The sequence below is a fragment of the Equus quagga genome, chromosome 6 (assembly GCF_021613505.1).
Source record: "Equus quagga isolate Etosha38 chromosome 6, UCLA_HA_Equagga_1.0, whole genome shotgun sequence".
Lineage (NCBI taxonomy): Eukaryota > Metazoa > Chordata > Mammalia > Perissodactyla > Equidae > Equus > Equus quagga.
Window position 1 is genome coordinate 88,652,547 of NC_060272.1, and position 25,508 is coordinate 88,678,054.

General features: G+C 43.5%; 1 protein-coding gene and 1 pseudogene across 1 annotated transcript in view; both read right to left on the reverse strand.

The window, feature by feature from the left end:
• LOC124241280 (solute carrier family 28 member 3-like) overlaps nt 1-3,678 on the reverse strand; it is a 75,535-nt gene extending 71,857 nt beyond the window's left edge. Inside the window, exon 1 of the mRNA XM_046664941.1 lies at nt 3,403-3,678. The gene's annotated coding sequence lies outside the window, so the exon portion shown is untranslated. The remainder of the gene's footprint in view (nt 1-3,402) is intronic.
• LOC124240765 (dual specificity protein phosphatase 5-like) overlaps nt 1-25,508 on the reverse strand; it is a 44,305-nt pseudogene that overhangs the window by 8,562 nt on the left and 10,235 nt on the right.

A 25,508-nucleotide genomic window follows, 5' to 3' on the forward strand; every position in this document is an offset into this window, starting at 1 on the left:
CCTTGGTCCTTTCCCACCAGATCCCATTATCTTTCATTCATTCTCCAGGTCACACTAGGCTTTCCCACACTGCACTGCACATGTGATTTTTCTGTGTGGAATATCATCCTCACGCCCTTGCCTCCCCTTCATTCTCCACATGCAATCCATCAGGCAAAGCCTCCCTCACCCTTGGAGTGTCTCCTCCCAAGGGCTGCCTCTTCTATGATGTCTTTCTGGCTTCCCTGGGTGACATAGGCCATATTCCTGGCATCCACTTACCTGCTAGGACACCCACCTCGGTACACACCTCCAAGTTTCACAGTCCCTTATACTGCCTTTCCATTTCACACTAGAGGGAAGCTCTCCATCCTTAAATGACCCTCACAGGCAGTACATTTGCTCTATGTATAGAGAACCAAAGCGAGGTTAATAATTGGAACAAAAAGAACATCTAGACACAGGGGTCTGGGCATCCAAAGCTTTCCACTCCCAAAGGGAGTGAAGGGGCTGTATGGGGAATTTTAAGTCTCGTGTGGGGATTGCCCTGTTTACTTTTGTTTGTATCATCTATTCCTCTGTTTCGTGTCGAGACTCACTCACAGCTGCGAGGATTGAACGAGACAGTGAAGTGGTGTGGCGCCCAGGTCTAAATGCACTTTGCTGTCATCCTCCTCCTTCCTTATTTCCTCTGCTGGTCCATGAAATCCTTGAAGGCGAAGACCATCTTTTCAAAATTTCCTCTTCACACCCTAGCACTAGGCAGAGAACTCCAGAAGTTCTCGTCAGTGGGAGGTGGTACTAGCTGTTGCTGCTGTTAAGAATTCAGTAAGTTTCTTGAATGAATGTGCAAAATAGTGAACTGGAAAGAAGACATTTTCCAGTAATTCTTAAAGATAACTCATCATGCGTTTGAGCAAACAGGGCACCCACCTGGCACCAGACACAATCCTGACGGGCGGAGAGAGGATGGTGGATAAGAGCAGATGCTCGTGTGGTGCTGACTGTGTGCCGGGATCTACTCTAAGTGCCATGGATGCTCACAGCAGTCTGCGGTGCTGGTCAGCATCCCACCTAACAGATGAGGCCACTCAAGTACAGAGGAATCAGCTCTCTAGTTTTGTGTGAGAGCCGGTTCAAACCCAGACAGACAGGGCACAGGCCTGTGCCCTGCGCCTGTGCCCCACGGCCTCTCAGCACGTCCCTGCCCTCCGGGTGCTTGTAGAGCATTTTCCATTCTAAGCTCATCACATAAACTACCTCATTCGATCCTCACAACAAATCTGGGGCAGGTTCTATCCTTTCCCCCTCTTTTCAGACAAGGAGACTGAGGCTCAGAGATGTCAAGTCACTGGGTCCACGTTACCCGGCTAATAGGTGGTGAAGCCAAATGTTGAGCCTGAGCAGACACCGCAGTCCAGACTTTAACCCTGCAGACAGACTGCTGTTCTCTTGACCCACTCACTCAAACACAAGTATCGTCATCAGAGAGACACGTGCCCCGGAGGCTGTGGCTGTGGCCTGTGGGCAGGGCCTGAGTGCAATCTGGAATGGATCTGAGGCCCTGGGTACCCCAGAAGCCCTTCCCAGGGCGTGGGGAAGACCAGCCGACCCCGTACTTTGAGTTCAGATCTTCTAACTAGTTCAGAGGAGACATGTGGCTTCGTGTGTGGAGGGAGGCAGGGGGTGCTGCAGTTCAGAAAACAAGCTTCAGCTGCTCCTCAGCTGTGTGCCCAGGGTCCTTAACCTCTGTCTCAGGGGTGGCTTAGAGGACCTTAGGAGTAAACAGGCAATAGATGGTATTTGTTTCTGTGCTGAAAATTTCGAACACGTGCTGGATGAGAATTCAGAGCAGACGACTCTACCAAAAACCCTCCTTGCCAAACCCAAGCGTCTTTCCTTAGGTCTCATGCTCTGTCCTTGCCCCAGTGCCTCGCCCAGCCGCTGGCACTGCTCTTTCCTGAACACGCTCCATCCTAGTTCTCTGCATTCCAAGTGCTCCTCGCGCTCCCACCCCTGGATATTGTCTTTCTCAGAAACTCACAGCCCCAGCCCCAGCATCGCCCGGAGGGAACTTCCAAACCAGCATCTCTAGTCTCCTCCCCATCCTAGACCTGTTTTGATCTTCAGTTGCCAGCTAGGCATTTTTGTACCAAGATTTTCTCTCCTGTTACAAAGCATGATGGACCACATGCCCTCTAATCCCTCTTTCAGTTCTAGACTTCAGTTCAGGGCAGCCAGAGAGAATGACATTTAAAAATGCACGTTTCATATGATCCAACACTGCACCTGGAGGAATCTTTCTTACCGAAACATACAAATTCTCAGGGACCCGTGTACAAAGATATTCACTGTAGCATTAATAAAAGAAAAACATTTGAACAGCTTATAGGCGAAATGGTGAATTATGGTGCATTCGTACCATGAGAGGGTAATCAGAAGTTAGAAAGGATGAGGTACATAGGAAAAAAAAGCAAATTGCAGAACAACGTTTGCACTGTTATCTGGTGTGTGAGTATGTTTGGGAGGAAGCTTGTATACGAATGTAAATTAAGGTTTAAAACAGGGTGTCCGAATTAAAGCATCTTTTATCAGGTGTCAGAGACTAAGAACAAAGGACAAGCCTCATTTTAAAGTATTAAATTGCAAAAAATTTACATACTAATCTCATGGACGGTCTCTCTGACTGTGGTGGGAATGAAGTCCCTGAAGTCGGAAGGAAGCTGGAACCTGCCGGGCTTCCTGGCTAGAGCCCGGGAAGGCAGAGTGAAAGTATGGGAGGGATCGCCTTAAACCACAGCATTCTATTCCAAGGACTCCGGGAAGCCACTGGGAGGTGTTCAGTAAAGGAGAATGGATGGGTAGTGACAATTTGGAAAAGATAAGGAGCCTTTAAAGATAATTTGGTTGTCATTTACTGAGATAAGATAAAGGTATTTACTCAGAAAAGGTAAGATTAGCAGTTTGGTGGGGAGGGCCGGGCAGGACAGGGAGAGGCCTGGAAATGTTTGAGATTCTCCTGGGACCTTTAAGCAGAGAAGTGGAAAAGAAAATCTGAGCGAGTTCCGATGTGGCCCTCAGAAGTCAAACTAGATATAGGAATGTGAGTAGACAAGTAGAATGAAAGGGAGAAAATGGTTCAGGATTAGTCTCAAGAGCTCCAGCATTTCATTGTGAGGATTAAATGAGATCACACGGTGCCCGGGATGGAGTGGGTACTCAATAAATGTCAGCTTCCCTCCCCTCAAGAGACACTTGTTAAATGAGCTCAATGTTAACAATTAATCCCAAACCAGACTGACTTTTAAGGATAAGCTTGCAAATAGGGCCATAGGGCTTCTTCAGAACATGAGCCATCACACGCTTGTTGAGTTACACGAAGAAACGCATTTAAGGAAAGGAAATTCTGTTCTCTGCACTCACCTTGGGAGCGGAGGATGGTCTCTGCCCTCTCCAGAGTCTGCCTCTTGGTGGGTCCAGTGGACGCCAGACTCCAAGTTTGCCCCCCAGCTCACCTGTGAGAATGCCTTTGTAGGGGAGGAAGAAACTTTCCTCTACTCTTCTAGGTTCTTCTGGCTGGTGACAAGATATTTTCAGGTATTGAGGTATATAGAATAACTTCTGGTTCAAAACTGATTTGGCTTGAACTGAAAAAGCCTGATTTATGGCCTGTCAAACACACACTGTACCTCTGCTCTAACTGTTAAAGAATGCACTCTCTTAAGACGAGAAGGCATTCCCCTCCTACTCCAGTATCTGTAACACCCTATCCATCACGCCTTATTGGTAACGCCCCTAATAGTCCTTTTCCCTAACATTAGGGTCATGCTGACCTGCTATTTTGCCACTGAATAGCTCTTTGAAACTTTGATGAATATGTATCCTGGGTGTGTTTACTGTATGTTCTTTGTTCTAAAGAGGTAGGAGACTGTACTGAGAACCATGCTTCTCCAGAATGCTTTCTTCCTTCCTGGAAAATGCCTTCTGGGTTTACGATCCTAAGTTTGGCTCAAGTAAAACTTACCTTATCTCTCTTATCTCTAGAATGACTATTGGTTATTTTGCATTGACGCTGGTCTAAGAGTTAAATTGATATGAGATAGAATAACAAGAGAAAATCAAACAAAGTTGAATAACTTGTATACATGGAAGAAACCTAGGAAAACTGAGTAACTCACTAGAATAGCCAAAGCCACCACCTTAAATACCATCCTCAGCTAAAGATAAAAGGGGATGTTGGGAGTAGTGGTTTTGGGACCTCAAAGTGGAGGAAGGCAGTTCACCAGGAGATGGAAAAGCAAACGTTTAGTAAACAAACATTTGTCATGCCTTGCAGAGACAATGGGACATAGAGAGGACTTTGCTCAGAGGCCTTGCCAGGTCCTCCCTGTCCATCACAGCTAGCTCATGTTACACTACAGTCGTCTGTGGTGAGAGCGCCTTCCTGGAACAGGCCTTCTATCGTAAGTTCTTTTAGGTTGTTAGGGGGAAGGTCAAAGTTTCTTCACGAGTCTTTTGTTCTCAAAAATAATCAAGCCCTTTGGGTTGGTGAACATGTGGAGATGTTGGGAGAATGGCATGCCCAGAGAGAGCATGGAAGCTCCACGACCTTTCCCACATGCCTTGCTCTATACGTCTCTTCCATCTGGCTGTTCCTGAGTTATATCCTTTATAATAAACTGCTAATCTAGCAAGGAAAAAAAATCAAGCCAAAGGGACATATTCTGGGGTGGCGAATTCTGCTCCCCTACACCTTATACCCTTTGAGAATGCCTTATGAGCCCTACTGGCTGGGCTTGGCTAAACCCATTTTAAAGGATCTGTTTGTTTCCATCCTCCACTCTGCTCCACCCCACCCTGATCTGTTCCACCCTAGGGGAGACCTCAAAAGGATAGACAATGTGACCTTCTGAAATTTCAGCTCTGGGAAAAAAAAGTCCCTAGTAACTGCTTAAGGGATATTTGTGGTTTGGAAATTTGCTGGAGAAGCACATCCTACCTATTCCAATCCTATTATGTTCCTTCCTTCAGTTACAAGAATCAAATTGCCTTTTCCAGGCAATATCTGGCTTATTAGTACTTTTTGTGTTACTGAGGTTACTGACTACAGAATTTCAGATTCTCTAGTTAGTGGAGTGCACCAATCGGTCCTAGAGTTCAGGCGATTTGAGGAGGAGACTGGGAGAGGACCAATTGTGGAATCTAGGGCTGTTTCTGTGTTGCCGATAGTGAGATGCCTACTGGACACTCATGTGGAGGAGGAGGCGGCAACTGGATTTATGAGGATGGAGCTGGAGTGAAGTCAGAGTTGAAGATAGAAATTTAGGACTTATCCTCATTTCAATCAAGAGTGATTAACTTTTTTTATGCCTGTAAGTCTGACATCAGGGTTCACACCCTCAATATCTAAAGTCACCAAGTCTCTCCCAATCCTTCTCTCTTCCCCCTCCACAACTGAATCCAACATGTTACCCACCCAGTTCTTACAGCCTCCTTTTGGTTCTCCCATGCCTTAGATTTGACCCCAGTTGATCCCAATCAATTTTTCATGCTGCAGTGAACTTTCTCAAATGCCAATCTGATCAAGCCACACCAAAAGCCTTTCCATGCCGCCTATGTCATGGGGTAAGTCTAAGCTAAACCATTCTTCACAGGGCCCTCCTTATCACACCCACACTTCTCTCAGGAACTTTTGTGGTTCCTCTAACTCATCCCTGGGCCTTTGCATGAACAGGCCTCCTAGCATGAGCCAGTGCTACAGTGGACCAGAGAGACTGGGGAGCCCTGTGAGTTAGGTACACTGGGCAATGCTTTCTGGAAAGGGGCGACTTGAGCTGGACCCTCAGGATGGGTGTGAATCAGCTAAACAGAGAGGAGGTAGGAAAAGGTGTCAACCTGGGGCCAGTTCCATTAGTCTTAGTTCTGAGGCAGGAATTGCAATATTCAAACCAGAGCAGGAAGACGCTGCTGTGAGCTGATAGAGCTGAGGAGGAGGTAGAAGGGGGACCCTGCCTTTCCCACTTCTTTTGGGCATTAGTTCACCTCTTGGTGCCCAGTTTCCTGACTATCAGATGGGAGTAGTAACAACAGCCACCTCGTAAAGCATTGGAAGGATTGAAGGGTCAATGCATGGAAAGCAGATAAATCAGTGTCTTATGCACAGTGAGCCCTCAGTATTAGCTGTTTTTACTGTGACCACCTGCTGGTCTGCTGCAGAGAACGTATTATAATGACACTACAATACAAATGAGCTGAGTGAGGTGTCAGGGTCTTCAGAATTCCAGTCTTGAAAACAGACATGTAAAATCTCACATGAAACCTCAGTATAAAATAGAAAGAAAGAAAAGTGATATTACCACAAATGTATTTTGTAGTTTAAACTTAGAAAATTTACTTTGTACAGTATAAATTTACTCAATGAGAACACGTTAACATGTTGAAAGTCTCTGACATGTCCAGATTTGGTTCATATCACTGTATACACTTTTTATGACATGCCAAATTCAGGAAATGTACATTTTAGCATACTGTATAAACTAAATTCATAAAGTAAATATTTACAATGAAATTTGGATCAAGTATTTTTGGAATTTCTTGCAGCACACAGTTTGAAAATTGCTGATCTGGTCTAATGCTATCATTTTGCAGAAAAGGAAACAGACCTAGAGCCTGGGGTTTGTTAAACCCTAAAGAACATGGAGTAGAACTTAATCATGCCAACTGCTAAAAAGAAGGAGTCATTATGGATGTGATAGAGTGCTAAATATGTTACAATCATGTTACAATATATAAATGTATCAAATCAACATGTTGTATATCTTAAATTTACTATTCACCTTAAATGTACATGTTATATGATAAATATATTCAATTTTAAAAAAAAACATGAAGAATCTATGAAATACTAAGGTGCCATCCAGCCCTGAATTCTGCCTTTGACAGTGGACCTAAGATCACCCTTTCTGGGAATTTACTGATCTTGAGGTCTTCTATATCCAACCATCCCGTAATAACTCATAGTGAAATGTTTGTTTAGTTGATTGTTTAATGAATACACACCACACATGGCACCAGAGAGTTATCAGTAGTACTAATAAATGTTTTCCTCCTGTATGGAATGTAAACAAAATGTTAGCATGACCTTCTAACCAAATGGGACGTGACGTTAATAATGTTTTTGGAAGATCAGATCCTAATGTTAGACCAGTCCTAGAGGCCAAGAGCTGACCTAAAAAATCAGGTTTTTTTAAGAAAAATTCATTCATTCATTTATTTGCTGCTTCAATAGGGTGCACTCCAAATCAAGATTGGAATGGTTACTAATGTTTTTCATATACTCCACTTATATTTGAGGATCCACTCTTCTTCACGTTTTTCCTGTGTTTTTTGCACAGAACAATTATTGCTTCCATAACTGGAAAAAAACCCATAAAAATACAATGTTAAATTCTCACCACCAAAAAAACCAAAAACTCCCCCTACAATAATTCCATTCCTTGTGCATCCACAAGGTGGCACATTACCACTTTGTTTTTTCCTTCACTGATATTTGGCATTAGAAACGCAAACGGGAAAACAACAGTTAAGGCATCACTTTCACTTCAGGCGCTGTGCTGGGCGCAGGAGAATTCCACCCTCTCTAGAAAGTCTGGCTTGCTCCCTGCTTCGTGCACTTGGATCTGGTTCTCTGTGAGGCATGACCACCACATTCTACCTCTTTCCTCAGTCACAGAGTATTTGATAATACATTGTTCTAATTTGAAAAGTTATGATTTTTGGAGCTTCTTTTGAATATATGTTTCATTAGGAAGGATAATATGGAGGAGAAAAGCCAGAATTATACAACAGAAGAATTCAGACTACTTTCCCATTAAAAAAATGTTTTGTTTCTTTTTTGTGAGGAAGATTGGTCCTGAGCCAGTCTTTCTCTATTTATGGGGGACGCCACCACAGCATGGCTTGACGAGCAGTGCTAGGTCTGCACCTGGGATCCGAACCTGTGAAGCCAGGCTGCTGAAGCTGAGCATGTGAACTCAACAACTTGACCACCAGGCCAGCCTCCTAAAAAAAAAGTTTTTAATTATATATTTGGTACAATGATGGTATAGGAGAAAAAGACATGCTAAAAGTTTCTGAAGAGAGAGGTAAGAAAACCTTAAAGACACTGGAGCATTTTCACAATAATTAGTAAATAAGTCTCAGATTCTGGGAATAAGCTTTCACTTCTTTTCAGAAAACTCCTTTTAAGGTAGGATTTACTCATCATAAAATTGGCAATGTTAACAAAAGTAATTACATATTTAATTATTTTAGTTTGTCTCTAAAATTACTGGTGTTTTCTTTCTCCTTTTTCACAATTAAGATAAAAAATTTTAGGGTCTGCCATTTTTTCAGGCCAATGTATAAAGAATACAGCTGCATGGGAAATTTCTGTGATTTGCTAAGCTGTTTTCCGCATGGACTACAGCTATATTTTGAAAAGGAAAAAAAAGTATATGTAGGGGGTTTTAGATTGAAAAGTTATCACTGATAATGTGATAATGTGGTGGATTAAAAATGCCACCAATTCTTTGCTATTCCTTCTATTGACAGGTGGAACTTGTTTTCCCTCCCTACTAAAGTGGCCTTGACCTGTAATTCTGACCAATAGAATTAGGCAGAAGCGATGCTGTGTGATCACAGAGTGTGCCCACAGAGATCTGCTGCACCCATGTCATGTAATTTGAATGCTTGCTCTTAGCTACCCTGTCAGAGAGGGGGCCATACGAAAAGAGGCCCCAAGTGTCTTGGACATTTCAGCCTCAACTGAGCTCCCAGAAGAAGAAACATCCAGCTGAGCCCTAGCCAACCCACAGAATCATGAGAAGTAACAAATCATGTTGTCATTAAGTTTTGGGTGGTTTGTTCTGCAGGATTAGATAACCAAACTAGCTAGTGAGCTCTATTTTGCCAATATTGTTTTTCCTTTTAAAGACACATTATTTTTTTAGAGGCGTTTTAGGTGTACAGCAAAACTGAGCAGAAAATATGCAGTTCCCATGTGCCCACTGCCCCTGCCCACCATAGCGTCCCACACTATCAACACTTCTCACCAGAGTAGAACCTTTGTTACAGTGGATGAACCTACATGGACACATCATTTTCATACAAAGTCTAGTTTGCCTTAGGGCTCACTCTTGATATTGTAAATTCTATGCATTTTGACACATGTACAATAGCATGTTTCCATCATTATAGTATCATACAGAACAGTTTCATCACCCTAAAAACCCTCTGTGCTCTGCCTGGACATCCCTCACTCTCCCCTGCTCCCAGGCAACCACTAATCTTTTTATAGTCTCCACAGTTTTACCTTTTCCTGATGTCAAATAGTTGGAATCATACAGTAGGCAGTCTTTTTAGAGTAGTTTCTTTCACTTAGAAATACGCATTTAAATTTCCTCCTTGTCTTTTCATGGCTTCATAGCTTTTTTCAAGTGCTGAAGAATATTCCATTGTCTGAACGTATCATGCTTGATTTATCCATTCACTGACTGAAGGGCATCTTGGTTGCTTCCAAGTGTTGGCGATTGTGACTAAAACTGCCATAAACATCCGTGTGCAGGTTTTTGTGTGGACATAAGTTTTCAACTCAATTGCGTGAATACCAAGGGGCGTGATTGCTGGATCATGTGGTAAGAGTATGTTTAGTTTTGCAGGAAACCTCCAAAGTTCCTGTACCATTTCACATTCACACCAGCAATGGGTGAGAGTTCCTGCAGCTCCACATCCTCAGCAGCACTTGGTGCTGTGAGTGTTTTGGATTTGGCCATTGTAACAGGTGTGTAGTGCTGTCTCATTAGAGCCAGGGATGCTGCTGCACATCCTACAATGCACAGGACAACCCCCACAACGGAAGATTCTCTGGCCAAAGACGTCAAAAGCACCAAAGTTGAGAAACTCTGATCTAACCATACATGGCACTGGCCACAGATCTGCACCAAGGAAACACGACCCCTCTAAGCCATGCTCCTGTGTCAAAGCCAATGTGGGGAAGAACACAGACAGGCCCAGGAGGAACACACCTGATTCCTAGGAATGGCCACTTGGGAACTCCCTTGAAAGGCGGGGAGTCAGGCATTTGCCATCCTGAGCTAGAACCTTGAATATATTTTTCATTAGCATGAATATTAAAAAATAGTGCCACAATTTCTCTCGTGAACCATAAAAGACTCCTTTACTTAATGCGCTTGCAATAATTTACACATACAGAAAACACAAATTGAGAAACAAGAGATTGATTTCAACAGCATCAATTTCTGTTTCCCACCACCTCATTTCATGAAAAATGTACAGTATGTTCATCATAGGTCAGAATTTTTCATTCACCTGAGGATGTAATCGTCTGTGCCCATCGCCTCTTCTTAGAAGGGCACCAGTCATATGGGGTCAGGGCCCCCCAATGACCTCGTTTAACTTACTCACCTCTTTAAAGGCCTGTCTGCAGCTACAGTCAGACTCTGAGGTGCTGGGGGTTAGGACGTCCACGTGTGGACTTTAGAAGAACACAGTTCAGCCCATAACAGTGGGTGAGACTCTGCCTGGAGAAATATGCCGGAAAGGAACAACTTTGTACGCCATGAATCAGGATGTATTTAAGAAAGGGAAAAGAATTTTATCCTAAAGTAAAATGACTGGTTGTTCCAGGAAGAGAAAAAGAAAAGTGCAGGAAAACCCAGAAGGGACGTAGAAAGTTGTAGAAGTTTCTCACAGAGGGAATTTTGTTTGTCATTGTCAAAGCTGCCTAAGGTTTGATGGCTTCACTTAGAAGAAGTTTTTTTGAGCTTTAGCATCAAATATTATACTGATACAAAACCAGAATTTGATGTTCTCTCTGTAAGGATCACAAAAATTTCCTAGATTATTGGTCTATTATTAATAAGAGGTTTTCTTTCTTTTTGAGTAATCTGCCCAGAAGGCAAAGATTCTGTCTTACCAGAATAACGAACATATAAAATAACGTGTGCACATTGGGAAGGGGGTTACTCAGGGTAGGTCTTCCTAGAAAGCGGTCTTTACAATGAGACCTGGATAATGAGGAGGACGTAGCCAGGTGAATTAGGGGCTGAAGTTCCAGGCTGGAAGGGTTTAGGCCAAGGGGGAAATGTGGCTTGGGATGAGGCCCCTTGGGTCTTTCTCAGGACCAGGGTTTAACGGAAAGTTAGTGGGAACTCATTTCGTTGTTGTTTCCATTTGCATTTCCCTGAGGGCGTATGATGTGGGGCACCTTTGCACAGGCTTATTTGCCATCTGTATATAATCTTTGGCAAGGTCTCTGCTCAGGTCTTTTAACCAATTTTAATCAGGTTTTTGATTTTCTTATTGGTTTTGAATTCTTTGTATATCTTAGATAACAGTTCTTATCAGTTATGTCTTTTGCAAATATTTTCTCCTAGTCTGTGGTTGTCTTCTCATTCCCTTGACAGCATCTTTCACAGGGCAGAAGCTTTAAATTTTAGTGAAGTCCATCTTGTCAATTGTTTCTTTCGTGGATCATGTTTTTGTATTATATCTGAAAAGTCGTCACCACGCCCAAGGTCATCTAGATTTTCTCCTAAGTCATGTTATATGAATTTTATAGTTTTGCATTTTACATTTAGGTCCACAGTCCATTTTGAATTAATATATTTTGTTAGATTTATACCTAAGTATTTTATTTTTGGTGGTGCTAATATAAATAGTACTATGTTTTTAATTTCAAATTCCATTTGTTTTTGCTGGCATGTAGGAAGGTGATTAACTTTCATATATTCGCCGTGTATCCTGCAACCTTGCTATAATCACTTATTAGTTGCAGGATGTTTTTTGATGATTCTTTTGAATTTTCCCCATGGCAGTGGGAACCCATTGAAGGGTGTCGGAATCGGTTGGTGTCAGGAGGAAATGGGACCATCTTCCCTCCCCACCTCATGCCAACCTGCTCCTCCTCCAGTGTTACTCTGACACCGTAAGTGGTGTCACCATCCTATTCCACTCAGTTATGTGTGCCCGAAACTTCTGAATCATCCTTGATCCTCCCTCTCCATCAACTGCATCCTGATAGTCACCACTTTCTTATTCTTATTACTAATTTATTGGCCCACAGAATCCACCCCCACCCCACAACCTAGTGATTGTTCTCTGAGCTGGTGTTTCCAGCAGGACTAGATGCTCTCCAAAGTTCCTTTCAGCCTGACAATGGATGCGCTGTGCCCTGAATAGTTTTTAACTCTATTGACCAAGCCTATAATTTCCCCCGAAGGCTCAGCAAATAACCATTTTGTGAATCCTTGAGATCAAGCAGACAGATTATTTATGGTTGTATTTTCCCCCCAGAAGCTAGGATTCTCTTCTGTATAATGCACGTTTGGCGTGGAATTAAATTGAGAGTATGCAGGTATTTGTTAGCAAACCAGAATTATAGTTTCTCATTTTGGGGACTGAAAATGTTACCTTTACCTGTGAGTTAAAGATGTGAACAAAGTCTAGACAAGAGAAAATATGAACAGTAATAATGAATAAATTGCTAGTGTTCATTAAGGGCTCATTATGTCAAAACTAAATCGCTTAAAGTTTATTTTATTTTTTTTTTACCAGTGAAGAAGCTGAGGCTTGCAGAGGCTAATGACTTACTTAAGCCTGAGCTGGCAAACGATGGTGCCCAGTTTTTGAGCTGGGCAATCTGGCTCCAGAGCTGTTATCATTGCTTCCAAACTCTCCTTCCTTTCACATGTTAATATACTTAAGAGAAAATATTGAGTCACAAGTTATGAAAGAAATACAAAATGAAACCTCAGTGATGTACCATTTGACTATTGCAATCTTCACAAAAATAATTATACAGTATATGAATGTGTAGTACATAATCAAGACACTTATATAGTAAATGGAGAAAGTGGTACTCAGATATTACTGGTGGCAGTATAAGTATAGTCCATTTGAAAGGCAATCAAGAGCCACAGAAATTTATAGGTTTTGACCCAAGAATCCTACTCCTGGAAATTCTAAGGAAATCCTTTACAAAGCCAAGAGAAAACAAAGCTATGAGTATATTCAAACATGTTCATAGCTCACTTTTGTAACAATATAATTTGGAAATACTCAGTACCCAACCAGGAGGCACAGACTAAGTGAGGCAGAAACAATGAAGACTCTTTGACATCCATTAAGTGAAAAAAGCAGAATAGAAAACAGAATCCCAGCTGCGATTACACCTGAGCACAGATGTGAGTCAGCAGGGTCCCTGGACAGACATCAGAAGGGAACAGGAACATGAGGTGTAACCTGACCAGGACCCTAAATGGCTTTTGTTCCTTCGGAAATTATCTTTACCACCATGCTTTGCAAACATATTTAACTAGAGTTTGTGTTAGAGGATTGTGATGACCACTTTATCTCAATTTGCAATTTAAAACAAATTCCTGAAGTGAAAATCAGAAATTCAAACATCACCACAATGTTGGAACGAACCCCCATCCCCCATCAGGAAGCTGTCACTGCAGAGCTCTGGGCATGTCTCCGGTTTCCCAGCGCACAGTGCACGTGGAGGCTTGTTCTTTAACGGGTTCACTCCGTGCACACTGAGGTGCAGCTCATCTCTAGATGCTGTTTCATCTCAAAACCGTCTTTCTGTATCATTACATGGAGAATGCCTTCATTCTAGGCTTTGCAATGATTTCAAATTCAACAAACATACCTAAACGTGATTTAGATAAAATGAAAATGAGGAAGTTTGCCGCTTGGGTTTATGAAGCTGCTCAAAGGGAGCCTGTTTAATTTTGCTTAACTCAGAGTTTCCCCAAACATGTTTGATCTTGAAATCCTTCTATTTCTGGTAGCATGCATTCACATCCCTCAGTGATCAGTGTCCACGCCATGCACAGGGGAAGCACTGCTCTAGAAGGAAGGATGTAGTACCCGATTCTGCCCCCCACCGACGATGTGATCGCAGGATGAATACACAACCTCTCTACACTGCATGTCCCTCATATGTTAGAAGAGGGTGCACAGTAGCTCCCATGTCATGGGGATGGAAAGATTTAAAGCAATATTATAAGGCTCTGCTGGTTACAACTAATAATATTACAGCTCTGGGGTCTGGCTGTCTGGGTTCAGATTCTGTCCTTCCACTTAGTAGCTGTATGGCCTTAGGAACCTTACTTAACTTCTGTACCTCAGTTCTTCATCTGTATGATGGGGACAAAGATTATACCATTCTCACAGGGTTGTTGGAAGAATTCAGTGCAATTCATGTAACATTTAGAATTGTGCTTGGTCCATGGTAGGTACCCAATAAATGTTACCCCTTGTTATCATCAAAACCTTTACTGACTCACTTGATATATTCAGCTTCCACTTGTTTCTACCTTTTGTTTAATCTCTTTCTCCCATTTCCATAGCAGCAATTTATTAGTACTTTTTCTCTATCTAGTTGTTAGATTCTCTTATTTTCCCTGAATCTCCAGATTACCATCAATTGAAGAGGAAATTTGGAAGCTGTTTCAAGTTACACTCTCTCACTTCAGGCAGCCCGCCCAGTGGCTAAGCCACCCTCATGCAGTCTTGGTTTCCTCATCTGTAAAATGGAGTTAAAGCCGCACCAACCTCACAGATTTTCATGGAGATAGTAAGATAGTGGTGTAAGGTACTTACACAGCACCTGGTGCAAGTGTTACCAGACACAAACACAGGTTCATTTACCATCACATAAGAGGGACCAAAAATAAAAAACTGGAACACCAGGTGTGTGGTAAGGAAAGGGGCTTTTATTATCAAAAGGCAGCCACATGAGGAGATGGGAGCTAAAACTCAGTTCCACCTCCTCAAAGGGAAAAAGGTAGGGGTTTTTATTTGGGGTTTTAGGTAGGGGAGGGGGGGCATGTGGCCTTGCTGGTTGGCACCTTCCTGCCAGCCTGCTTTTGGCCTTGTGAGGCTGCTTGCAGGAAGGGGGATGGGGAGATGAGGGAAGCTGCAAGTGAGGGTCCTTGGTTGTGTGGCTCAGTGGTGGCTGGTGGATTCTGGAGCCAGGAAGCTGAGGAGTTGGGGTCTGGGAAGTTTCAGTTTCTTGATATTCTCTGGATATCAGTTTCCCTGTAAATAAACTTCAAAGACATGTATTTAGCCAAAACTTTAGTGTGAGCCCAACAGTGAGGCCAACTGGCTTTAATAGGTTGTATCTTCTATTTGTGTTGTGAAGCTCAGGGAAACAAAGGTTAAAGAAACCGATATTTACATATGAATGTAGCTAAAGAAGCAGGGAAAGGAGATGGGCGCTTTTGCTTTTAACCCCACAGAAGCTGGGTTTAATGTAGGGGAACTGTTATCAGGGCTGGTACCACAAAGAACCTTTCAGTAGGGCTGGTACCATTGTTCCCTAAGTCAGTGTAGCGTCTGTGTCCTGGGAGGTTAGGCTGCTCGTGTTTCCAGCTGTTGTTAACAGAGGTGCTTGTTGCACCTCCATTTTTTCCAATCTACAGAATACTGCAGTCTGTTCTACCCGCTCCATAGAGAAAGGCACTCTGATGGTGAACATGTTAACAGTTTGAACGTGAGTATAGCAGGCAACAATATCAGCCTTTTGTGGTCCAGCTGACCCCTTTTCCTTCTAGATATCAGAATGACAAATAATCCTACACTGCATCTGGGACCTATTCTTTCCAAGGCTTGAACTAGATGCCTGGGGTCCCTCGGAGATACCAACATCCTTTAGTGGCATCCAGGATCGAGTATTACATAAATATGAAAATCCGGGCAGTCCCTCTATTCTCATCTGTTCTGAAACCAGAGCTTGCTCTAAAGTTAAGAAGCATGCATACTTGAGAGAGATGCACAGTTTAGCTGTCTTATGCTGACTCTCTTACACAAACTTCAAATTTATGAGGTTTTCTCCATTTTGTTTCTAAATAGTAGGAGGAAAAAGCATGTTTTTAGAGTCACTCAGGGAAGGAAAGTGCTTGGGAAGGTTTTTGGTTGGGAAGAATTTTGGAGGTCAGAGGGTGACGGGAGATGTGACGAAAATATTGAAGACAGGGAGACTGGTGGAGAAATATCCTGAGGGAAGAGTAAGAGCAGTAGATGGAGAGTTGACAATGGCCAAGAGGAGAGACGGACCTTCCTCAGAGACAGAAGACAAGTGAACAGTCTAGAGGATAGAGAGGAATTTTGACACCAAGAGAAAGGACACTAGGGAAACTCAGTATCTTATCAGCAAATTAGGTAGTGGGGTCACCCTCTGAGAAAGAGTGGGTGGGACTTGGGTCTTGGGAAGGGTCAGCCTAACACAAGTGAAGAATGCAAGACGAAACTTGAAAGATGAATGAAAAGATGACCAAGCAGCCTAGGGTGCCACCTGGGGTGAGCTAGACTCATAGTGGGGCATAAGAAGGTTGTGTTTGGAGGGGGTATTCGAAATCTTGGAGATGGGCTAATTCCTACTGATGATTATGTCTAAGATGGCACTTGTGGGTGCCAATTGAGGCTATTATAGTTGAGCAGATCCAGGAAGAATGAGGTCAAGGTATCAGTGCCACCAGCTGGCTTAGAGAAGCCAATGAGGAGGCAAACAAGATATAGAGAATTTACAATTCTGATTAACGCTTGCTTTCCCTAGCTGTGCATCATCTGTACTTACAAAGGAGACTCTGAGTGTGGACATGCTGTAACTCTCGAAACCATCTAAGTAGCATTCGATTTGGCTGAGCAAGGAGTGGGCTCCTGGGAGTCACTCCTGAGCTAAGAACCACAGTCTCAGTCTAAACATTACATATCAGGTTCCTGGTCACACTCTACTGTGGCAATAATTGGAAGACACAGAAGAGCAGAGTCCAGGATGTGCAGAGTGTGCCACTGTTAGATATGTGAATTGCTCTAATATGTGCTCTTCCCCTTTAGTTAACAAAACATAGAATAACTCTACATGAAAAGCTTTCTCTGCTATGTAAGGACAAACTCTAGCTGCCTCCTCATTTTCCTTTCTGTGGTTTGGGGCTAGCAAGTGGGAGATTTATGTCTATAAGATTAACCTTACCCAATGGTACTAGTTCCGTAAAGCTGTGGGAAAAGCCAGAGGGGTGGACTTTGTCCATTTCTCACCAGTCGAGTCTATGTTTCCAGGGCTTTTTTCAATGCAACTATAAAAAATCAGGCAATGAATCTCAGATTTTCAGTAAGACCACTTGATGAAACCATGGGTGAGTAACTGCTACCTGACCACCCTGGCTGGATCTCAGATTGACAATGTTTAGATGCCTCCAGAGCTGTGCAAGTTGGGTGTGAGGTGGAGGACAAGTGAAGGTTGTGACTCCGCTGAAATCTGAAACTGTATTTTCTGAACAGTTTTCGAACCAGACAAAGGGGATCTTTGGATCAGACTACAGAAATCTGTTGATTTCTTATAAGACAATGGGAGGAGAGGATGAGCACAGCATGAGTAGGGTGTTGAATTCAATGAGTAGAGATCCAGCAGTGGATTATCACCTTCAATGAGGTTGGCCTCTCTCCATCTCATTTGCCATGGGAATAATTTCTTAAAATGTTCACAAGAAGTTTGTGAAGCTGGACTTGCTTCTGTGGAAAAGCCACATATGTGTTGTTCCTTGAGAAAGATAAACTGCCAATCAAACGAAGAATTCTCTGGCTATCTCTTCATTGTTACTCTTTCAGGGTGAGATGCAGCTCACATCCATCAAGTGTCAGCCAAGCTCCAACTCCCGTTCTTGACTACATAACCACCGTCCCCCAGAGTGGTGGGACAAGATCTGGGTGGGTCCTGCTTGTTTCTTGACTTGAACCAAGGACATAAATTGGGTCTCTGTGGGCCAGGAGCCCTCAGCCTTTAATGGGGAAGTCAGTAGGAGCTCAGTAAAGGGATCCTGTGGGAAGCCCTGCTTGGCCTCTCCCTACTTATGAAATCTGTCACACATGTTGACTGGATCCAAAATTATGTCATTGCCTCATAACTTTTTGAGGTTCCAACTTCTGAGGCCCTTGGGAGAGGAACAGTTCTTATTTTAAGGTCAAGATTTAGGACTGACAACTGGAGCCATTCAAGATCTCTTCTGCATTGTCTCTATTGCTTTTATTTTATTTTGAAGTTTTTAAAACTGCCTTTCTGTGACTGGTCCAGTGGCATGATGGTTAGGTTCATACACTCTGCTTTGGCGGTCTGGGGCTCACAGGTTCAGATTCCGGGTATGGACCTAGCCCCACTGGTCAAGCCACGCTGTGGCAGCACCCCACAAAAACTAGAGGAAGATTGGCGCAGATGTTAGCTCAGGCCCAATCTTCCTCACAAAAACGTAAACAAACAAACAAAACACTGCCTTTCTTTTTATTCTTTTTATTATTTTTTATTGAGGTAACATTGGTTTATTACATTATGTAAATTTCAGGTGTACATCATTGTATTTCAATTTCTGTGTAGACTATGTCACGTTCACCACCCAAAGTCTAATTGCCTCTGTTGCTTTTAGTTAGAGAGACATCTGGCTGCTCTCAGACTGAGCCCAGGCAGCACTGCCATGGAGAAATGAGGTAAACAATTAGATTTTGCTCCCCAGGAGAATGCATTGACGAGCACGGCTGCTGCCAGATCTGTGAAGCCTCATGTGCCACGTGCTGGGAGCCCACCCAGGAAGCCTGCCCTGGCTGCCCCATCGCAAGAGGGGTGTGCTCTCAATGTCTCCTGGGGTTGAGAGCTCATGCATGCAGGATGGAGACAGGAGCTGCTTCTCACCTTAGAAGCACCCCTTGGGCCTGCAGGAAAAAAAATCAAACTCCTTCCCATGAAAGAGGGTGTCTTTCCAGGGAAATCTTCTTCTCCAAGAACAATCTTCTTCTGATTTCCCTGAGCACACCATTTCTTTCCCCATCCTTTATGTCAATTACTTGAAAATATGTCCAACAAAGGACATCATACTCTGACAAGGAACTACCTGACTTCTTTTCTTATCTGCATTTTCTTGGAACAGGGTTGAGAAGATGGGGAGAAAGAAACCACTTTGAAAGATGGTGATGATGACTTCTTTGCTTGAAAGGGCAGCAAAGTATTTTCCTTTTTCTTGGGTGGAATCAGGTCCATTCAAGAGTCGTAAGCATCTTCTTTCTGTCATGTCCGAGTTAGGTGCAGGGTGCATGACTTCTTACAGTGACTCAGGAGGTCAGAGTCAAGGGATGGTGAAACACTCAGGAACAGCAGCAGTGGGGCAGCTTTAACACCCCAGGCTTGAAGCAAAAGCCTCAATCGTGGAAGAGGAGACACCTGACAGAAACTGGAGCTGTGGGGACACAGCCCCTCCAGAACCATGGAAGGAGGGAGCAGAGTTGTGGCTCTGGGAGGAATAAATACCCCAGTCTCTCTCTCCTCCCAGCCTCAGATCTCCTGCAGGTGTTTCCCCTTGTCTGAAACTAACCAGAGGCCAATGGGAAACACCACTTACAAGGGAGGGAATTGAGCTTGGGGATGTGGCCCCAAGTGGGCACACTGCCAGGACCCAGCAGGACAGAGAATGGCACAAATGGATCTGGGGCAGGGTAAGGGTAAGGGGAGACAGACAGTAACCAGGACAGTTGGTCTCTCCGAGGTTCTTCCTGTATTTAAGCTTTTGGATATCTCTAGTCCTGGTAGAAAAAAGAAAGATTACCCCTAAAGGAGTTTTCACCTGGGAGAGAATGTCAACATTTAACTTACAGGTTTGCCTCAAAACAATATGAGAGGGAAGTAAATCAGCAGGGATACGGATGAGACAAGATTGGCTATGTGTTGATAATTGTTGAAGCTCAGTGATGAATACAGTGGTGGGTACTGCTTTGTCTTGCATATATGTTTATTTTCTGTAAATTTAAATTATCCCATAATGAAATTAAAAAATAATTATTTAACCCTGAAGTTGTTTTATAGGAAATTTACAAGCCCTCTCTTCCTCTTCTAGTTTTCCTTTTACATTTGCATAAACCCTTGGGTTTACCTCCTTAAGGAGGACTGAACTGCCCCGGCCATTTAACATGTGATGCTCTGCAACGCCGTGGTCCTCGTTGCCCAAGCTAATTCCCCGACCCAGTCCTGAGGAGTTCGAGTCAATGAACTAATGAAAAGCTTCTAAAAGTTACCTCTGTTCTGACCCATCCTCAAATGTTTTATGTGATCTGTTTCAAGGAATTCAGGAAAAAAAGACTTTTTGCTGGATTTCATTCTGTTACAACATTAAAGTACCAAGAAATTACATCAAGTGTGCTTGTGATGGCTTTAGGGGGGCCAGCCACCCATCAGCGCAGAGGACCAGCTAACCCTGACTTGCATCTCTTCTGTTCTAGTTCACATCACACACACACACACACACACACACACGCTGGGGCTTCTGGAATATTCAGTGCCAATGTTGACAACATCACCCCTGCCCAGCTCTTTAGCATTTGATTTTGCTGCCACCTTACTTCTCATGAACCTCATTGGACCTGGAGTGGTTCACTGCCTATGGAAAGGCCAAGAGCACGAGTGAATGGGGACAGAAGTGCTTCCCCTGTAGAGATTAGCTTGTCTGAGTGTCTCAGAATCCACAAGTTGGATGACTGCTGGCCCAGAGGTGGCTTGAATTGGCTTTAAAGAAACTTTTCATCAGCCCACGGAGCCAGAGCAAGGCATCTATTCTCCTCCCCTAGGGAAGATTTGTTGGTGTTGGTGGAAATCTGTGCCACCTGAAATGGTACTTTTCTTCAAGTTCCTTAGCTGTTTTTCTCGAGGGGGATGGGAGGGCAAGGGACAACGTAATTCACTGCCTCCACTTAAGCACGACTCTTTTCCCTATCTTTCGATGTTTACAACGAATAGTGTTCTTACAAAAACACGGTATGTCCCCTGTGCTTTCCTTAGGGTAGAGGTGGAGGGAGGTGGTTTAAAGGTCAATTATGAGCTTGTACTTTCTTAAAATGAGGCACTCAAGTGAGAAGGGCGGCGCCTTCCCTACAGAAACACTGAGGTATCACACCAGCTGCTTCGCCCCCGCCCACCCCAGGTTTCTGAATGGTTTTAAATGTTCCCATCATTGAGAGTTCCAGATTGCCTCTCGAGAGAGAAATAATCTCCCCCCCAAACCAGTCTGCCATCTCTTTCTGTAAAGGACAAAAGGATGATGTACTTTCCATCCACCTTTCAATGGAATTTAGCAAGAAAATGAACCCTCACAAATAAACATGCCCCATTCTCTTTCAGCAGAACATCCAGTAGCTTCCCTGTTTACCTTGGAAAGCTCTTAACAGTTTTTCTTAAAGGGAAGTTTTTGTTTTTTTAATTAGCCACATCCCACTTATTCCTTGAAAAATGTTCTAGCTCAGGAGCCAGAGCCAGGGTGGGGCCAGGATGTTCCCACTTGGCATTAGCGCCATCAAGGTAAGAGTCAGGGCTGGACACACAGTCTGCTCATTATCCGCCACGGAGCAGGGATCTGTCTTCACGGACAGCCAGATGGGCGTGTCTGTCAGGGCAGGGACTTCATGCTCTGCAGGGGCCAAAAGGATTGTGCCCTCCAGCGGTACTGGGTGTGGTGACCAGAACCTGAGGGCCTGAGATTCCACGAATGCGGTGACCTTCTGTCTTATTCTGTTGGTTTTAACCCCATTCTGTCTCCAGCAGGTGAAAATGACACGGACTTTCAGGAGGGAAGGAGATGGAAGACTGCAAGCAGCACACTCTCCAGGACGCCTTCCCCACCCCACTTCCTCCAGACCTGGGACTGAGATGCCTCTCCCCAGTTTAGGGCTGGCTCTAGCTATGGAAACAGTAAGGTTAGGCCCGGCCAGGGGCACCCCAGTACGAAGCTGCTCAAAGCCCACACCCGGGCTTCCGTGTGATGTCTGGCCTGAGTGGAGAGAGAGAAGGAAGCCCTGCCTTTGTCTGCAGGCCTCAGCTCTCCCAGGCCTGGATGCCAGCATATGCCCTTGGGGGCACGTGGGTGCTAAATGCTCAGTTAACCTCTCAACTGATAGAGTAACTACTACCCTAAGGAAGCTCTAGGAGACACCAATTTGGCACCAGCTGCATCACTCAGGAATCATTTAGGGAATTCCACAGTAATCCAGACTGTCAGGGCACAGAAGGTGGAGCAGTGGTTCTCACCGTGTGTTCTCTGGACCAGCAGTGTGAGCAACACCCAGGAACTTGTCAAAACTACAAATTCCCAGCTTTCTCCCCCCAGGACCTACTGAATTAGGAACTCCGGGGGTGTAGTCCCCAGCTCATCCATCTATTCACGTTACCTATCTGACTCTTGCACTTGGTAAGCAGTTGGTATTTTTCTGAGCAAAATTCTTGGATACAATTTATTTAATCACATTTGCTCTTGGTATTACTTTGAAAGAGTAAAAAAGAAGCCAGACTATGAAAATACTCACAACGGCATTGTCATAGATATAGTATGTGTATAAAACCAAAGGTTTTCGAAGCCCTTGTTTTAACTCATCTATGGTACACTTATAAGTGATTGCAAGTGTGGTCAGTAAATAAAGACCGTGGTACCCTACACATCAGGAAACACTAGCAAAAATGACACTCAAAATCAGAGTTCATTGATTACTTGCCAATGCAAAGGCCAGGCTTATAAGTAGTGCCTAAGCTACAGGATGCTGCTTCCTTCTACCCTTCAAGAGCCCTTGGAGTTGACACTGCCCTTGCAAAGTGCAGGCTTGCTGACAACTAAAGGAAGAATTTTCTCCAAGGCCCCTGGATTCAAAAGCCCATTCAGTGTCTTGAAACATCACAGGCCTCCATCTGCCTGTCGCTGGGTGTGGCTGCGGCCTACAGTATGGGCTCAGTCCCCGCAGGCACCAGTTAGCTGTCTGCATCCAGAATTAGGACTGCATCCCCAGCCGGTTCTGGCAGGCCTGCTGGTGGGTGCAAACCTTGGACTAAGGATGGGCATGTGACTAATATTCCAAATGTTCTAGGATGGTCAGTCCCAGGCACTCACCTTGATCCTGGAACAATGAAACCAAGTCTGCGCAGCAAAACACGAGCACCACGTTTTTATACTTAAGGCCATTCCAGAAAGTCACCCTTACAAACTCAAAAAGTCCACCTTTCCCCCAGGATTTTTGATGATGCCCACTGCGTTTTGAACTGTCCCTCAGGAAAATTTGAATTGAAGAGCCCATGCCATCCATGCCTCTACACCTGCCAAGGATGCCGAGGAAATGAGCCTTCCAACTGCTCGTCCTTCCTTGCTTGAAACCTGTTCTCCCGCTGAAGTGTATTTGGTTTGACTCAGAGCTTCATCTCTGGGGACGAGGGGTTGCGATTGGACAGCTGTTCATTAGAGAGTGTGTACAACCTTGACGTTTCTGCCTGTTGTCAGGACACAAGTTCACATTATTGTGGACACAGACTCGTGGCCCCTGAGGAGATGAGAGGGAAGCTAAGAGCTGTCTTTCCAGAGAAGGAGAAAGAAAGGGCAAGCAAACGTGATGCAGACACGAGGTGGACAGTAAAGCTAAGACTGGTTGAGGTGAAAGTGAAAAGCTAGAGAATTAAGGCAGACACATTCAGTCTTTAAGAGAAATATCGTAATAGAGGCTGTGTCTGCGTCTCCTCAGGCCTGAGCTATGCCATTTAGAAGTTGTCAGAGCCCTGTGGGAACAAAGGAATCATCTCAAAACACACATATGACCTTTTCTGTTCCAGTTTTAACAACGTAAATGTTTCTGCTGTCATTGGATTATATTCCATGATCTCAAATGTTCTCTGTGGTTTGACCCTGGACTCCTCTCCAGTGTCCCTCATATGCCTGTCCCCCAGTTTGACCTCATGTGGGACAGACTCATATTTTATTTGAACTACACAATACTTTTAAATTTCAAACCAAATTTACAAATTGGGAAATTTCGTATAAAAACCTTTGTTTTTGTTTCTCTTGAAAACTTGGAAGATCTGCAACTGGGCCTACATGCTCCAAATGGTTGATTGGACACCAGAGGCGGCTGCTCTCCTTTTCTCCACAGTCCCTACCCCTCCCAGTTGTCTCCCTAATCCAGAGGCTGTCAGTTACCACTGTCATCATACTTACATGGTTTTGCGGGTGGAGGAGAATTATTTATTTTTAGAATTGCTTGCATAAAACCCAGAAAAATGAAGAACAAATTGAGAGTATCATGCATTTAAAGATAAATTGGGGAAAACACATTTCTTTGTATAAGTTAAAATTATTTCTTTGTATTTCTTATGTGAATAAAGTATATCTACGTGAAACCAGTCACTTCCCTTCTTTAAGTCTCTCCTCGTTGGTAGAAAGGGGAGCATAGACAAGACGGCATCTAAGATCCCTTCCACATTTAGAACACGCTCAATATTCATACACAGGACAAAATTAAGAAGTAGGTTGAATGCTAAACACATGTCTGAAATGTTCTAGGCATCCTACGGCTACTCGGACAATCCACACATAGATGCTTTGACCCTTCTTCTGTACCTTCTGCTGGAAAGAATGTGTCTAATCCATTATCTTCAAAAAATTCATTGTGCTGCTCCCATGTACGAGTTCTATAAATATTTGCCATGGAAAATGCAATAAATGATAACACGATACTTACCTTCAAGGAGTTTACAGTCTAACAGAGCAATGTGTCTTCATGTGACATAAAGCAAGAAAAATTCAGGCCTTAGTTAACACGAAGGTGTGCTTTTGAGAACAAAATTCAGAATCAGTCTAAAAGATTGTTCTGTCGTAAAAACTTGTCTATCAGTGAGCATTTGTTTATTGTCATGGGCTCTCTGTAGCCCCGAAGTCTACAAGCTTCCACAGTCATGGAAAAGAGCCCTTGGGAAAGTCACCCTCATTCTGACTTGAGTTATCCGCAGGGCGTGGTTCGTGCTTTTGCGGTGACATCCTAGAGGGTAGTCGCTGTTCTCTCAAATATATAAAATATTGGAAAATGATTCCCTATTCAACTAAAAGAGTATAGATATTGTCTTTTTCATTAAATCCATTCTTACACTCTTGGTTCCCAAGGAGCCAAAGCACTCAGTTACATCTTTTTTAAATAAAATAATCTGGGTTATTTTAGCTTCATGGTTAATTAGGTATATTTTCCCTCTTTTTGTTGTCCCTCCATCTGTTCAGAAAAGCATGGCAGGGAGCACTGCATGTTTTTGTAATTCTTTTGTGTTCCTTTCTTCTCTTGCTCTTTTCCATTGTGATCTGATGACTTTTGGATTCCCTTCTCTTTAATTTTTGTGTATCTCTTGTCGGTTTTTGGTCTGTGGTTACCACAAGTTTCATATATAACAACCTTAACTTCTTATTGTAGAAGGAATATAACATTCTTAATTCTTAATGTCAATGTACCATGTTAATAAAATATCCCTCTAACTCAAGGAAGTTGTTATCTCTGATGTTTTATTTTCATAGATAACAAAGCAATTAATTCATTGAGCTCTTAAGTTGTTGCTCTGGCTTTTTTCCCTCCCTTAAATTCAGTATCAGAAATGAAGAAACAAATAACAAGTAGACTGTTAATCGCCACCTGGA